At 52.3% G+C, this 16788-nt stretch overlaps 1 protein-coding gene across 5 annotated transcripts in view; it reads left to right on the forward strand.

Moving 5' to 3' along the window:
• Positions 1-16788, forward strand: part of LOC126573003 (serine-rich adhesin for platelets-like) — a 61265-nt gene that overhangs the window by 22139 nt on the left and 22338 nt on the right. Inside the window, exons 1-2 of one of the 5 annotated variants that reach the window (XM_050232760.1) lie at positions 6130-6230; positions 8755-9556. The exons of 3 other annotated variants lie outside the window; for them this stretch is intronic. The gene's annotated coding sequence lies outside the window, so the exon portion shown is untranslated. Of the gene's footprint in view, positions 1-6129; positions 6350-8754; positions 9557-16788 lie in introns of those variants that run through there. One more of the 5 variants, XM_050232759.1, reaches the window with a different exon arrangement.

Below are 16788 nucleotides of genomic sequence, written 5' to 3' on the forward strand. Positions count from 1 at the left end.
GATTTTTCCAAGGCGATGCGGTACCGCTACCGTGCACCGTTAATGACACGACACGACACGAGGGCCACCACGGAATGAAGGTTGACATTTACCTTCCGGTGTGTTCGACTCGACGAAGGTGACGACTGTGACGCTTAAGCGTCGTGAGTGTGTACTAACGGAAAACGATCGAGTATCTTAATGATCTATAATGACGGTGTGCCCTAGTGCAGGATTTGCGGTGATGGTCTTGTTCGCTCGAATGGTGGTCGATTAGTCAGACATTCGTCATCTTTATGTAGAATGCTCATGTGGAATAATACGAGGTTGTGTTGTTTGTTGTATATTATGTCAAAGAAAAAGGACTCTCGGCGCATCTAGTTGCAACAAATCAAAACAAAGACATTACAAATATGGTCGCCAGTATCTTCATTACCCAAAAATCTTCTCCCATTATGAACCGTCAGTCGACTGACCAGTCTACTGTGATGCAATAACAGTTCCTCAAGGCTTCTCTGAAAACGGGCGCACCAGTTGCATCGCAGCAAACCTCGCGCTATTCTGACAGCTATCGCGACAAATCGAAACGAAACAACGAACTGGTCTTGGATTTGTGGGGAGTGTGACAAAATGAATGGTGATTTCATCAGACGCCACATCGGATGATGGCCAGGGCGGCCGCCCGTCGATTGTTCACAAATAGAGATTGTTTCACAAATTCGTGCTACACGATAATAAAACGTTTAAAACCGTCCAAGGGGAAGGTGTGTGCAGGCTGTGGTGGTGGTGGTGTCCTGTGTTCTCTGTACCATCTGTCACGCGGATTCCACTGTCTAAGATGGCCGTCGATGCACATTAGCCTAATTTATTAGATCCCGAAATCGAGCAATAAAAGTGGACTGCCGAAGACGCAACCGGCCGCCGGCAGACAAGCACTTCCCTGTGGTTCGTCTTCGGTGCTCTCTTCCTTTCGCTTTTCCGCGGCATCGCAGGCATCGTGCGCGTGCTTGTGTGTTTTGTTTGCCAAAAACGCCGCTTTGACAACTTACTTGCCTCGCGGGGACTGTGAGTTCTCGATGACGGTACGTGCGGGGACGGACGTACAGCGACGCGACTCACGTCGACGACCTCTTCTCTAGGGTCTGTTTAACGCCGGTGGCCATTTCAAGCGATCGTTGGTTTCGGTCGCGATTGCTCATTGCCGCTTCATGGTTCTGGTACGCTCAACGCCAACTACGACCACAACGACATCATCGCCGTCCGCGCGTTCCTTATTGGTACGCATCGCGGATCGGTGCGATGTGGCGCTGTTACGGGACGACACAAATCCGAAATCCGTGGAAGGAAAGGGGGAGGGAGGAAAGGGAAGGAGCGACAGCGGAATGCGCGTCGGTCTGCGTCGACCGACGCTCGATGTGTCATGAACGATTAAAAAGACAAAAAAGCAAATCTAGAAGCAGGCGAACGCGGACACAAGCCGATGTATTGCGTGCGCTAGATCGGGCGCAAGAGAGAGAGAGATGGGGAGGAGAATCGGGAAAGCAATGCTATGGCATCCACAGAAGCGGGGCCAACACGGCCGCCAGCTATTTATAAGTATTGGGGAGGCCACTAAATGGGGCTGTAGCGGGGGACCGATGCGGTGGTGGCGATGGTGACGACTACCGAAAATACAAGAAAGAAGCTATACGACTCCGACGCCCTAAACCCCCAGCACAACACAACACAACACAACAAACGCACCTCGCACTAGAAAACGGACAGAGCACAGAGGAAGGAAGGCAAAAACAGGCCACCAACAAGCCAACGGCAAGCGGCAGCATACACCTTCGAGCGTCAGCATACAAATACAAGCTGCGCTGACGGAACTATGAGCACGAGCCCGAGAACCAAGTGACAGCTCAGGCGCACGGAGAGATGCAAGGCTCCTCTGATGTATCGCGAGGACAAATTCAGTTCCTCCTTAGAACGCGAGGACACTACGCGCCGCGATGATGTCGCGAGGATCATTTGGTGCCGCTGATTGACTTGTTTGGTTGAACTTTTTAGTTTGATTGCTTTTTCGGCGGACGCACGAGCAAATCTATTTGGAATCTTTTTAACAACGCGCCTATCTGTCATTTTGTTTCGTCAACTCTGCAATGGTCTGAACATTTTCTGGAAATTTGAATTTTTTGGTGTGTCGAAGATGAGTGACTTAGTGTGGGCACGTTATGGCGTCTATCTGAATATCTGTTGTGACAGATTAGACTGGAGATAGTGGATCATGGCGTTCCATTCTAATCCCCTCTTATAACAATAGTCGAAAACGAACCCAAAGAAAAGGGTTAGATTGTTTTAATTCCTCCTCCACTCTTTGGCCACACACAAAGCGCCTCGATCGCCGTAAGATGGTGCCCATTGAGAAGTGTACAGGTGCGCAACCTCACGTCAGATAGCTGTCTGCTCGAACTCCCGATTGCTTGTTGTGCTGTTGTCGACGATGGAGCGTGATCGATCACTCGCGGAAGATAGAGGAACGATTCATCGTCCTCCGACAAACTACGTTGTTGTTTTGATCCGCACCGTTCTGCACCGAGTGGAGTCATATTGGATGACGAATTCATATGTGACTAATACGACAGCATCTGTGTCATCATCTGCCACTGTTGAATGCGCTCTGCCCCCCCGGGGGGTGGGTTATGCTTTCTCAAATACTAGCGGAACTGCTGTGGCCGTTTGTTTGCGTGACGTGCGGATCTGAGTCAACATAACCTCTCTCTCTCTCTCTCTGTTCAATCGATCCAACACTCTGTGGACCTCAAAATTGAAACCCCTGATATTCCGTGGTTCGTCTGTGTGGGCTTTTAGGTAGGGCCCAGGCCGACATTTCATCGGTCGGTAAGTATGTTTTATGCAATCTTTAAATTTAGCGTTCGAACGGCCTTTTCGTGTGGCACATTTGATCAAATTCCTAATTCCGCTTTTATCGATGGTGCGACCGCTTGCTGTTGCTTGGGTGAAATGAATTTTATGTCAGTTTTTTTTTTGCAAATGGACACGACGACGCTACGGATTAACCTTGAAAAGCCGGGCGAGTTGGCGTGATTAATGGTTCGAAAAAGGGACACGTTGCGTAAACAAAACCGCGGCACGCCGCTGCAAACACTTTTGCTTTTTAGATCCGTTCTCCTCCATTCGTCCTCCTCCATCCACCAGCGTCATGAAGCAAACACTAGGAACGAACGGACGGAACCTTCTTACGCATACCCCCGGACCGTTGAAGCCGAACGGCAAACAATAAATGCTGGTGCAGGTGGTGCTGTGGGTCCCGAATTGACCTCCGAGAAATGAATTTTATGTTCCGCTTCCATCGGCGCCATTACACATCTCGGAAGTATAAACAAACCACAAGCAGACGTGGCCTGCCTAGACTGCCGATTGTTCTGTGTGTGCGCGCGCAATTTGTCGCAGAAAATAAATTAGATCAATTCGAGTGCAGAAGGGGAGCAGAAGAGCTCTCCTAGGTCGCTTTTCCTGTGGTACGTAAAGCGTGAGATGAGATGATACGCTTGCGTTACGTTTCGCACGCCCCAAAACCACCACCACCTCTCGGCCGCATAGAATCAGACGATGCGTGTTGCTGTGATGCCGGTTGGCTTGGCTGGCGGTTGAACGGATTAGCGACAGGCGCACGCAGATCGGCGACAAATTAGACGGCTTGCTTTTCGATGGGACGCCTTTCGAGAGCGTTCGAGAAGGGCGTTAGTGGAGTGCGTTCGATATGTCGCAGGTTGATGTGAAACCAGAGGACCCGCGGCATTTGAAAACACCCAGAGCGTGTGCTGATAATCACCTCGCGCATTTCCGTGCGTTCGCCTTCTCTGCCGGGGCTTGGTTGGAAGAAGCTGATAAGACACACCGAGCGAGGGAGAAAGAGAATGATGACGGGCAGCTGCGAAGTGTGCTAATGGGCGGCGTGACATTGAAATTCCTCCGCCAAATAGACAGCAAGGGAAGCGTAGCGGCACGTGGGAAGCGTTGGGTTCGCTTGGGACGCCAGTGCCAAAGAGAAGGATTACGCTGGCGTGGCGTGGCGTGGTAGAGGATGCTAGTTGGTGGACGCAGCACCATTGGCTGCTGGTGAGTGGGATCCTCGCTTCTTACCGTGGCGTCGTTGTTACTCGTTCGTAGATCATTCGTAGATCAGCTAACCGTAATCCAGGAAACAAGAACTGTATTCAACCGCAAAGTAAACGCAGCTCTCATTTGTCGCGAGCAATGGTTGCTAGGATTTTTGTCATCTGCTGTTAACCAATCGACGACAGTTATCGTCGTGAAATAAAGTGGTCTGGTCTTTTAATACGATGCTATCAGGATAAAAAACGATGTATTTTCGACATTTTACCACTTAGAGATCTAGTTAAAACCCGTGATCAGACACCCCCTTAATCAGATTGTATCCGGATCATGGCAGTGGTCCCATTGTCGCCCATCATTTCCGAAAGTGATACTTTGGGTAATCTTTCCTTCAACAACTGGCCCCAAGCCATGCTCTCCTGCACCGGCGATTTGGTTGACAGTTTATAAACTCATTTTCGCCCTCGGCGGTCTCACTCGCAACACTGGCTCGCTGTGGGGAGTGGTGTACGCCGCAGGCGACCATTCACGGGGGGGGGGGGACCATTTCACCGGTGGCTAAATGGCCGTGGAAGACGAGGAGCTGAAGGAGCGATTGTCAACGATCAATTTCCGCCGCACGCATTCCGGCCCCGAAAACGCGTGCCGCGATGGCGTGGCAGCAGGTAAATAGCTCAATTTCACGTCTTCCTCCACGCATTCGCGCGGTGATGGAATTCCGAAATACATGAGGCGCTACCATCATCATCATCATCATCACATGATTGCTCTCGATGATTAAACGCGCTCAGTGTTTATGCAGCACCATCGGACGCAAACACACTCATACGTGCACACGGGCACGCACACCCCGTGATCGCGGAGGACGCGCGCGTCCGATATGCTTGTGTGGTGTGAACGCCATCGCCGCCGGTTGAGAGAAAGCAAACGCGCGTTTGTTTTCTGGAGGAAAAGACCGTTTTGCCGGTGTGGCACGCACGCATTCAAACGAACACACAGGCAGCTGCGGAACCGAGGGGGGGGGGGGGGTCGCTGTTGTTGCTAACGTTTGCAACAGCCGCCCCTTGTGATGATAACACGCTAGCAGCGAATGCGTCTAAACTGCGCTATGTTTATGTGTCTTCAGCATCGGAATCATCGGATTTCAGACGATTGAAAAATCATTATTTTAACGCGAAGCCACCGCTCAACTGCAAACAAAGAAGAAGAGGAAGAAAAGATTCCGATCATCGACACCCCGTTTGCGTGTTCCGGTTTTTTGCGTTGCGTTACCTTCGCGTCTTCCTCTCGTCTCGCCGTTCGTTTTGTTTACACTTGTCGGCGGCTGCGGCTGCGGCTGCCACCTTATCAATGCGTGAGCGAGAGAGCAGGAGCCCGAGAGAGAGAAAGGGTGCAAGACGCGCGCCGCGATCGAGTGAACAAACACATGCTCAGCTCGATCGGTGGCGTAGTGTGCGTGACAGCAGGCAGCCAGTCCAAAAGTACCGGTAACTATAGCAACAGCTGATCGGTGCCATCAAAATGCCATCACACAGGGGCGCGCGTTGCGGTGTTTTCGCGAACGCATCGCACAGAGAGCGCCCCATTCGCTCTCTCTCTCTCGCTCTCACACTCTTACTCTCTCGTGCGCGCGCTTTCGTGGCTGAAATGAGGAAGACGGAGAAGAAGTCAATAAAATATGCGTACCGCTCGGTATTCGCTCGCTCGCGTCGCTAACCGACCTCAATCGTCCAGCCAAACATGCCACCAACAAGAAACAAACACAGCAACCAGCACGCGCGCCAGACCGGACCCAAGGGGTTGACACACATAGGCAACCATCATCATCATCAGCATCATCATCAGCATTGCCGTGCTGGTGTGGTCGTGGTGCACCAATCCGCGCCTCGCGCGCGATCATGCGTCGGATTGCAGAGAGAGAGAGAGCGCGCGAGAGAGTGAGCGAGCTTGGAGCGCGCGCGCCTACTACAGAGGTAAACAGAGGGAGGAAGAAAAAGTTGAAGAGTTTTCACATTTTCATTTTCGGTTTGTCGCGCGTGCGGGTGGGGTGTCTTTTCCTCGGACGACGACCACACGGACTGCACCGACAGTCGCACCACCAGCAGCAGCAGTCCAAGAGTTCAAGAGAGTTGGTTCGTGATCTGTTCGTGCGTGCGTGCGTGCGTGAGACTCTAAAGTGTGTTCTCTGGTGGTGGGAGCACACCTACACACCTGGCCAACGTTGTCAGTTTTCCACCTGGTGCTTTTCTTGGTTAGTTTTCCTCCGTGAATCAATAATTAGTCGAACGGGGAAAACGGACAACCAACCAGTTCGATAGACATTCCAGAGTGTATGTGCCTGTGCCTGTGTGCATGTGGGTAGTGAGAACGTGGCTCGTGTGGGGTGAGGAGACCAACACGTCGCGTCGTATTATCCCCAACCTGCCCCCCGCCGTGGGGGGCACACGTTGCGTACGTTGCCAATTTGGTACACTTTCAATCGAACGGGTTTTCCTTCTGCCCAAAACGGTGGCCGCTCTGCGGTGACCAACGCAACGGTTTGTGAGGAAAGGGACAACCAACGGTATGAGAGACTAAGAAAGGAAGCGAGAGAGAGAGAGAGAGAGAGAGAGAGAGAGAGAGAGAGAGAGAGAGCCTAGCAGCAGCGGAAAGCCATAAACTAAGTATGCTGTGCTGCTGCTGCTCCGTTGCCGAAAAATTGCGTTCCGGTTCCTCCTCGACTGGCGAAGGGGCATCCGATGTTCGAGAAAAGATCAAAAAGAAGAGCGCGTGCCAGGGAGATGGAAAAAAAACGGACGAAGAATAAAAGGAAAGCGGCCGTGGAGTGTTTTTGAGGGGGGGGGGGGGGGAAAGAGACACACACATGAAGTGCCACATCTTATTATTCTCATCAAGCGCACAGGAAGAACGGTGTGCTCAAGGATATGGCCTCAGATGGTAGGGGGTAGGTGCCCGGGTCGGGAGAGAAAGTGGCAGCCAGTTTTGATGGTGATGGAGAGGGGGGGGGGGGGGGGAATGAACTGCACAGCAACAATGTCTCGAGACACTAGAAGCACAAAGTTCTCTTCCTACTTCTTCTCTTCTGCCGAGAATCTGCCAGTGCCCCGTCTGTATGTGTGCCCCCTGGCTATGGAAAATGCTGCAGCAACACCTCATGTCCGGGGGCGGGCGCGAGAGAAGCGGCTGTATGCTCCTCGCTCGTTCGTTGGCCAGCCAGAAGAATTGGGCAGCAGCAGCAGCAGCAGCAAGACGCGATAAAACTGGAGCATCAGCAGCGGTGATTCGCGCGTGAAGGTAGAGGCGCCTCTCGCCGCCCATGTAGGAAGTGAGAGCGAAAGCGACCGACCTCCGCACGGACACCAGAGCGAGAGAGCGACGTCTAGGAAGTGACAAACTGCGGCTGCTGCTGCTGCTTCTGCTTTTGCTGCTTTCTGGCTGGCTGGTTGGCCTGCTATGTTGTTTGATGTAGCTTGCCATTGATTCACACTCATCCTTTCCCATTTCTCTCTCTCTCTCTCTCTCTCTCTCTCTCTCTCACTTTCTCTCTGGCACACACCACATCAGCTGTCTTGCTCTCTCTCGCTCAAACTCTCCTGTGGCCTGCTGCTTGACAACCGACACGAGGGTGATTTCCTCTTTTGTGTGTTTCCAACTCGACCACAACGGCCAACTACAACGGCCGGAAGAGAAAAGGATAAAATTAGTTGCAAATAGCCCAAATCCCAAGCAAACCAAAGTAATGTCGAGAAAGTTCTGGCGCACGGTGCGTGGGGGGGGGACACGGGACTCCTTTACGGTCCTTCTGGTGGGCAATCCCTCGGCCGCCGACACGCGGACACGCTGGCGACAGCCCCAGTTAGTGGTCGGGGGGGAGGAAGGCTGTACGTCTCTTTTGACCGCTTTCGCTGCTCTCTCCCGGTGGGGTGTCTCTCCCTCTCTCTTGCTCGCAGTGCGGGAGGTGGACACATGTATACGTGGTTAACAAGTGCGCCATCGCGTCTATTGCGCTACTTGTCGACCGTTTGTATTGTTTGTTTGTTTGTTTGCTTGTTGGAGGCTATTTGTTTGTGCAGTTGCGTCTCCATGTGCCCCTCTGTGTGCGTGGCCTTTGGTGGTCGCATTGCATCTGTGTGTGCAGTGCCGGTGTGGCGAACCGCCGTCAAGGGCGTGTACGCCTCCCGCTGTGGTGTCGGCGGCGACGGCGACGCGGTGGATTACGCACTCAACATACGGCTCACGCTCGCTCTCTCTCTCTCTGTCTCTCGCTTACTCGCCGTATGTGTGCTCCACGACTTCGACGACGCGATGATGATGATGATGATGATGACGACGCCGGCGACCACACGCTCTCAAGCGCGCGTGCGAGATGCTCTCACTCTGTGCGAGAGGAGCGAATCAGCGGCGGCAACGGACGTCGCCACAGTAACAGCAGCCCTCAAACCCCGACAACGTGTGGTGGCACGACGACCACGATCACGTCGGCTGACGGCTCTTTGCTTGCTTCGTTGGCTGCTGGCAACACCGCCCGCCCGTAGTCGAAATCCGGGAGCAGTACCGAGAAGAGGGTCCCTCTCCTTGTGGTCCACACAGAAGCACTATAGTGCGCTCATTACTCCGTTTTTTCCGTTTTCATTTTCACGCAACGCATCCCTCTAGCTGCCGCTGCCGCCTGCCCTGGCCGTGTGTGTTATGCTGTGTTGGCAACCACACGCACGACGAGACGGTGAAAAGTGTAAACTCTCGGCTCTCGGTGGAGTAAAAGACGTTTTTGATCCGAGTCCCCGTGGCCGGCCTGCCTGTGGTGGCAAAAGTGTCCTTTTCTTTTCCCGTGCGCCTACTGCGTGTTCCGGTTCCTCCGGTGGTGGTGTGCACGCGTAAAGTGTTTTGATCGAAAAATAAAAACGCAAGGCTTCCTGTGGTTCGTGGCGTTCTCTGGAACAAGTTCGAACACGAGTATTAGAACGAGAAACAACAGCAGAGGGGGAGAAAGGGCAGATTACTTTGTGGGAAAATCCTGTGTGCCATTCGGTGTGTGTTTCTCTGCGCCTGGTGCCTTCTTTTCTACTTCACTCGCCGCAATCGAACTCTGTCCGTGACGACGACGGTGGTGCTGTGAGACCGTGTGTTGCGTGTGTTTGTGCACCTGTAAGTGTGTTTGGTTTGTCTGTGTCTGTGTGCGGTGTGGTGGTGTGTTACGCAGGATCTAGTACGAGGTCCGTGGCCAGGCCATCACTTTGGTGATAGTAGTGGATGCAGATGCAAAAGAGCTGACACGCAACACGGAGCGGAAGCAGGAGTGGTGACGGTGGCGGCCACGGTAGTGTGGTGTGGCGTATCACTAGACGTCCCCTTGCCCCCCCACCACACCCGGAGAGTGTTTCTCGTGGCAACAGCAGCGTGCCTGCTCTTCTACTCGTCTCTGCGTGTGCTGCGTCGTCGCTGATCGTCTCGCTAAATGGTTAGTTCGCCTTCTCTGCTTACTTTTGCAGCTTCTACGTGCTTCTTGCTACCCTTTGCGTCGTCTCCACCTCGCTACCAAATGACCATCACAAACTGCGCCGTAACGCGCCACAAGCCGCCACCGGCTACCAGGGAGCGACGACGACGCATGAGCTTTTTGGATTCGGGTTTAGGGGGGAGTCGCTTCCGTCGCTGTGCGTCGTCGCGCACACAGAGACACAGACATTTGCCACGGTCGTTTCTCCATAAATCAATTGTTGGTAAACGCACTCGCTCGTCGCAACAACGCAGGCAGGACGCGAGCAAAGCAGGCGGCTCAAAAGTGACAGCGGATGGCATACAAACACATACAGTCGCATCCCAATTTGGCTCGAATAACGCGATTCTCGGGCACGTTATGGCAAAAGGAAGTGCTGCTCCGGCTGGCCTGGCCAGGCAGGGATATTGCACTTCATTCCGGTGGCCAACCCTTTCTCATTTTTGCTCTTTCTCTTTGCCTATTTCTCTCTCTCTCGCTCGTGCATTGCGTACCGGTAGCGCATCGGAATTTTGCTCACTCCGGCTGGCCTGGCGTGTGGGGTATGGTGACAACCGATGCTGCTGCTGCTGCTGTCGTTGTGACGTAAGCGCCACGGAACAGACACGAACCAGAACGAGAAGAGCGCCGGCCCCTCGAAGTTTGGTAAACAAAATGCCGCCTGTTGGAGGATGAGAGAGAGAGCGGGACAGAGCCCCCCCAGAGAGGAGAGCGTTATGATTTCGGTCCAGTCTCTGGTTCAGTCTGCTTTTGCTGTGGACGTCTTGTGGTGGCCACGGTGACGATATGAGGTCACCTGCTGCGGGCGTGACGTTTCCGTTCCGAAGATGGTGGGCGGCCTGCACACCACCACCGAGCTTCTTGTGGCCAGGCAGTTCGCAAAAGACAGATATATGTAATGCGTCATCAATGCGATCGCGTCAAACTCGATTTGTTTGATGGTTTTGGCTAGGGTGCCTGCTTCCTGGCAGCACCTGGATGCTCTCGCGCGCCTCCTGGATCGATGCTCGCGGTCGGCCTTTTTTGCATTTTCGGTTTTTGCATTCCCGCTCGCGCGCTCCTCACTTTATGACGCTCCCAAATAACACAACAGCAGGCAGGCCATGGCTGTGCCCTCAGGTGTGCGTGTCGCTGCTCCTTGCGGCTGCTACCACGCCATTTTCGATCAAGCGACGCCACCTTGATGGGGCGGCTCCCCGTGTACACACGCGATCATCCAAAACCAAAACCGTCGCGTTGTGCGTCGTCGTCGTGCAAAAGAACTCTTGCTCTGGCCACACCATAAACGGGGCACTACTGTTGGCCACAGAGAGTGCGGGATGACTCAATACTGGCCCGGTCCGGTGCAATAAAGGACGAGCAAAGGCACAGAGAATAGCCAACCATCATCGGGAGGAGTAGGCATTCGCAACGAAAGCTACGACGCCCTACTGGGCAGCGTTTTGGTTTCGTTTGTTGTTGGGGTTTTTACAACAATTAGAACCGAATGGTTGTGTGCGTAATAGACAGCCACAGCCTCAGCCTATGACTTTGCAGATGAGGCATTGTTTTTCCCCCTTTCCTTTTCTGCTTATTAGTTTGCTGATAACGCACTGACGCCACACGTATATGTGTGTATGCTTGGGGACGCACGCAACGGATGGAGATGCGTCACAGAAGCGTCGCAAGCTAGATGGAACATCATGCCACATAAAGTTCGATGATTTCCCCTTAAAAACACACAAAAAAGTACCAACGATGATGATGGTGGTGTCCGATTTCGCTGCGCGAAAATGGTGTTGGTCGGCGTGTGCGGAATTTGATTTGTTTGTTTATTTTTTTTCTGCCTTCCTTCTTTGCGTCTCTTTCTTCCTGTTTCTGCTCGCTATGCTCGCCCTCCAGCGTTGCAGCGCCTGGCGCTTGTACGACACGCACACCATCACTGCCGTCATCAGCATCATCATCATCATCGCAATCATCGCGAGCATGATTTGATGTTTGCAAAACGTAGGATGGAGCGGGTGATGGAGGGGAGAATCATTTACTGATTTTGGTGCGTGGAATGTGTCGAACAGAGAGCGAGAACGAAAGAGAGAGAGAGAGAGAGACACTCAGTAGGCCTATTAGTAACCATATCATCCCGTGGCAACACTGGTTGACGATGTGTGCGGTAATGATGGCAATGCTGGTTATGTGTCCATGCGTGCGTGCGTGCATGTGTAAGTGGTCGCCAAGTGGTAGATAAAAATATCCGGCGATAGCGCTCGAGGCAAAGCTCGATGGGAGGCGACATTATGGGCAGCATAAAAGCGGACATAAGCCCCCCCCACGCGACCCACCGATCGCTGCCTGTCGCAGCATAGATACTGCGTGTGAGCATAGATAGCGCGATAGCGCACTGGGCTAGGAGAAGAAGAGATGGGGGGGATAAACGGGCGATAAACACGCGATAATCAATTGTGACTGCGAGAGAAAGAGAGAGCGGAGCCCCCTCCCCCCCCCCCCCCATGTGTGAGTGCGGTGAAGCGAAGCGATTTGGTTCCGTTCTGCCGAACGCCACCGCGAGCTTTGCCAAGTTCCGGTGCCGCCGCTAGCAACACCAACAGCAGCAGCACCAGACACAACTTTTATGCCATGAAATCCTCTTCTATGATTAATGTGTTTATAATTGTACTATGGCCACACCACTCCCCTGCATGGTTCTGTTGCGAACATGGAAAAGGAAGCGTTTGACAACGTACTCAACAGAGTAGGCTCTGGGAGTGCGGTCCTGGTATTGTTCGTTCCGCACGAGGGATTAAGTGTGGATTTCACTCAGATGTTTTGTAGTATTTTTGTGGGACATCTCTAAAGTGCAATATCCTGGTGTAGGTCTGTTGTTTGGTGTAATTCCAATTTATTATGTAAGAGACAATCGATTGCCAGTATGCTTCCATGTTTTACAAATAAGTTTTTTAAATTGAATTAAATGCACAAATGAATTATCTGAAAAAAGAATTAATTTCTAAATTATTGGTATATTAGCTCAGGTTATTTATAGTAACCTAGAGCTATTTGATTTTCGGTTCAAGTTTCACTTACCAGTCCGTAAAGTCTATTCTCCTCCGCAAGGTTCCGCTGTTCACTTCGGTAGCACCTGCTGTTCCCAATTGTGTGGTCCCGGGCCTCGTGTGTGTCCTTTGTGTCCTTGCATTGTTTTACTTTACTCCCTAAATGTCCCGGATTCTCCGGTCCCTTGGGACTAATGGGAAAAGGGACCTGGATACAGGTGTGCGTTGAAACTGAAAGTCTAGAACACCGCAAGAGCTACTGGGGAGGAAGAGACGGGGAGTCGTGTACGCGGTTTATGAAATCCGCATGTCTCTAGGGAGAGAGAGGGAGCAACGACATTCAAACGGAGAATCCTTAGGTAACCGGAACCCGGAACTCGCCTTCAGTTCGGTTCTTCCACAAACTTACTTGGTCTTCGTTTCCTTTCGTATTCACCGCTGGTGTCAGGTGCGCCTCAATTAGTGAAGGATTCTCGATACAAGCGTCTTCGATACAGCGTGTTCGTTCGTGTTGGTCTCATTATTTCGGTTCGTTTGGGGGACCGCGAAAGGCAGAAAGGGGTTGGGGGCATACTAGGCCTTCGACTCATAACTCATTGACGCGCGCGCGCGCTCTCCTCGTTGTCGTGTGTGCACTTGTCTTTCTCAGCCAGGTCTCTTCTTCTGGGTGACCTACATTGCAAATAAGGACGCGCTTCGTCGAGTGTTGTTGGCCGTAGGTATCCACCGACGGTGACGAGGACACGCTAACTGCTGTACTGTGCTGTCTGTCCGTCCGGCGACGGTTGCTGCAGCAATGGTCCGAGGAACCGACCAATGTCATCTTGGCGCGGTCTTCATCTTTGTCTGAACTCTCGGCCCGGGCATCTCAATTGAGAGCGGCAGTACATTATGTAAATCACCTTTCAGCATCTTGACAGAGGTGCCGAACAACACGCGGTCACGCCAGATTCGTGTTGTTCTTCCTGTTGGTCCACTGGGCATTCGACATTGTCGCAGACATCGGCTGCTCTTGGAACTTTTCTAGACTTCCATTCATAGCTGCGCGTTCCTATATCCCTTCTCGCTGACCCATAACGTTCTGTTGTGGCAGTTATGGAGTCCAAGGTGTGCCCATTCGGTGTGTAGAGAGTCGTCTATTTATTGCTGACACTCTTTGCGACACTCCCTTTGCTCTCGACACCTTTCGCAACGACCAAAGTATCTGAAAAAAAGAAAGGAACCGATCCCTTTTTGACGGCGGAAGCAATCCCGATGACAGCTACGCCTCACACCGCTACACTCACCAACAAACCCTTGAACTTCATTGGCTACTTTGACAGGAACCAGACAGACGAAACCCAGGGACGAGAGTGGTGACGCAGGAGGCAATTTTGAATAACCGAGATGATGTAACCTTTGCGCTTCCTTTCACCCCGCTACAATCCACGCTCGGGCACGCACGCAAACTCGGAACGGCGCGTTCGATTTGATTGAAAATCAATGACTCACTGCTGTGGCACTGGCTCCGTGCCGTGTAGCGTCCGATTGCCGGTCGTTTTGTAGGATAGAATCCCTTCTCTCTATCGCTACGGTGAGTCTCCATTCCTGCGTGGTTACTTTGTATCGATGTTTCTACAACCGATAAGCCGGTAGCGCCAGCCAACCTACTCCGATCCATTGCTGTTATCCACGCATTAGCCAATTGCATAATCCATAATGTTAGCATTCAAAGTTCCAAGAATGAAACGCGTGTAACGGCGACGAGAACCTTCCAGTCGCCAGAATGTGTCGACAGCAGCAGCCTGCCCCGGATGTGTGGTACTGTTTGAACTTTTGGACTTCTTCGTACCGGTCTTTCGCTGTTCTGTGTGCGTTACTCTCTATCTCGCACAGTGGTGGCCCCCCCCAATCGGAATCGGTTCCATTTTCAAGAAGCAGAAAATGAATATTTCATCGCAAACACATGCGGCGGGTGCTCAGCGGTGGTGGTTTCGGTTGTATACCATGCACATATTTTGCATAAGAAACACACATTCACGCAAGCAGCAGCTTGTAGCTTGTTCTACTAGTAAGTCAGGATGGGACAGTAGGTGACATCTTGCTTACTCTGGATTTAGTGCGTAATTAAAGAGCGATTGTGTTTCTAGTATTGGCCATTTGGACGTGCTTGTGACGAGACACACTTGAAGCGACTAAGTGTGGCTCCCATCTTGAAAGAAGAATAGAAGCAGGAGTAGATCTTGGGGCTCTTGAAATGTGCAACACGCGCGGCCGCGCACGCCCGGCGTCCTCTATGCGGATGAAGAAACACCACTCCGAGATTGGCGGAGCTGGACCCCCGATCTCTTCAGTTTGCGCACACGTCAGCATCTCGTGCCGCGGCAAACAAGATTATCGAACCAAAACACATCCAAACACGCGCGCGCGCGCGCCTCTCCTCACACAGCACAGCGCACCACTTCTGCAGCCGGAAGGGACCGGCTTAACCGCCTCACTTCTGCGTGTAACGTTGGCTTGATAACCACTGCGGGAACAAGTGACAACAAAGTAGTCCAGGTGTTGTCCATGGTGTAGTGGAAGAAGACGATAGAGGCGCGCACTCTCAGTACTCGCAGTGGTCTGATGTCCCAATGTTTAGGAATTCCGTGGACCTCGCGCTGATAAGGCGCTCTGGGAGTGGTGGTGGATAAGTTCCCTGGGTTTGCTGCGTAATGATAGCAGTATCTTCCCCAAAAGGAGCAATGGATATAGTTAGATTAAGACGAACCTTTAGTAGAATAAATACACCATAAAGAACAAGAAGTAGCGTCCAACAACACCGATTAGAATGCGGTGGATGACGATGGAAGCATCATCATCATCATCTTAGCATAACACTCCTTCTTGATGCCACAGTGGAGTGGAGCGGTGCGGTGACGGAGAAGAAGGGGTGGTCTTGTTGTGTGGATGGAACGTGTATGTAAACAAATGTCAAGCGATAAGGTTGGCGGCCGCTTGGAGCACTCACACCACTCTCACTCGGTCGGGTCTGGTGGTGACAACGCCGCCGCCGCCACCGTGATGTTACCATCTCACTACCACACGCGAAGCACCGCTGTCCGAATGCTGCCGCAGAAACGTCAGAGAATCGGGCGGAAAAAAACCATTGGCTTCTTGGATCCGTGAGAGAGCACAGCGTCAACGCGAAAAAGGAGAGCTTTTAGCCCGAAGGACACACATATCCTTTTCTGTTCGTGTCTCTGCCGTTGGTCAGAGATGTTTCCTAGAGTGTGGTCGAACATTCGGTTCCTCTCGAGAGTGGCGCATTTAGTTGCGGGGCGTGAGTTGCAAGGACGCGCGCGGTCATCGCGTCGAGCTCTGAGAGCCAACAGCAGCAACCGCCAAGGAAACAACCGGCGCGCGCGCTTCGTCCTCTACGTGTAGCATTGTCTTCTTCTCGCGCGGGAGACGACTTGGGGTAGGGTAGTACGGATCAAGGGACATACACAAGGAACACGCACGCATTAGTAAGGTTTCTTTTCACCTCGCAAGGACAACAACAGCAGTAGCAGCAGCAAACACAAGGGAGCATCATCGTAACAAGCTGTTTAATTTTAATCTTGCCATTCGTCGCCATTGCGACGCACCTCGCTCGCCTTCTGCTGCATTTCTATGGACTGTTTTGCTGCTGTTTTTTTTTCCAGGAGGAAGAGGAGGAGGAGAAGGTGCTTAGCAACTAGCAGCGTAACGTGCCTGGCAAACGTGGCCTCTCTGGCTGAGCTGTCTTGTGAAACTATTACACGACGTAGTCGAGGCCCCAGAATTTGATAAGAAACCGCACCGCATCGGCAAACTTGTCTGCAACTATCATCCAAGAAGCCTTCGGTGGTGGAGAGAGCGAGAAAAGATGATAAAGAAGAAGAAGAACTGCTCTTAGAGTGCCCATTACATTATGCATACACTACATCTTCTCGCATATTCCCCATACACTAGAGTGTCCTCCTGGCTCTGCCTAGTCGACGACATCTTCTGTGTAATGTTTGTTCAAAATGGCCACCACCATCGACCGGCGGACGGACGCAGCGTCGGCGTCCTCCCTGTGGCGCTACTATACACTCATACACAACCACTATAAATAGCCGGTAGCTCAGCTTCCCTCCTCAAGCTTCCTAGCGACGGGTGGGTTGTGCTTTCGAGTTCGTA

Source organism: Anopheles aquasalis, chromosome 2 (assembly GCF_943734665.1).
Source record: "Anopheles aquasalis chromosome 2, idAnoAquaMG_Q_19, whole genome shotgun sequence".
Lineage (NCBI taxonomy): Eukaryota > Metazoa > Arthropoda > Insecta > Diptera > Culicidae > Anopheles > Anopheles aquasalis.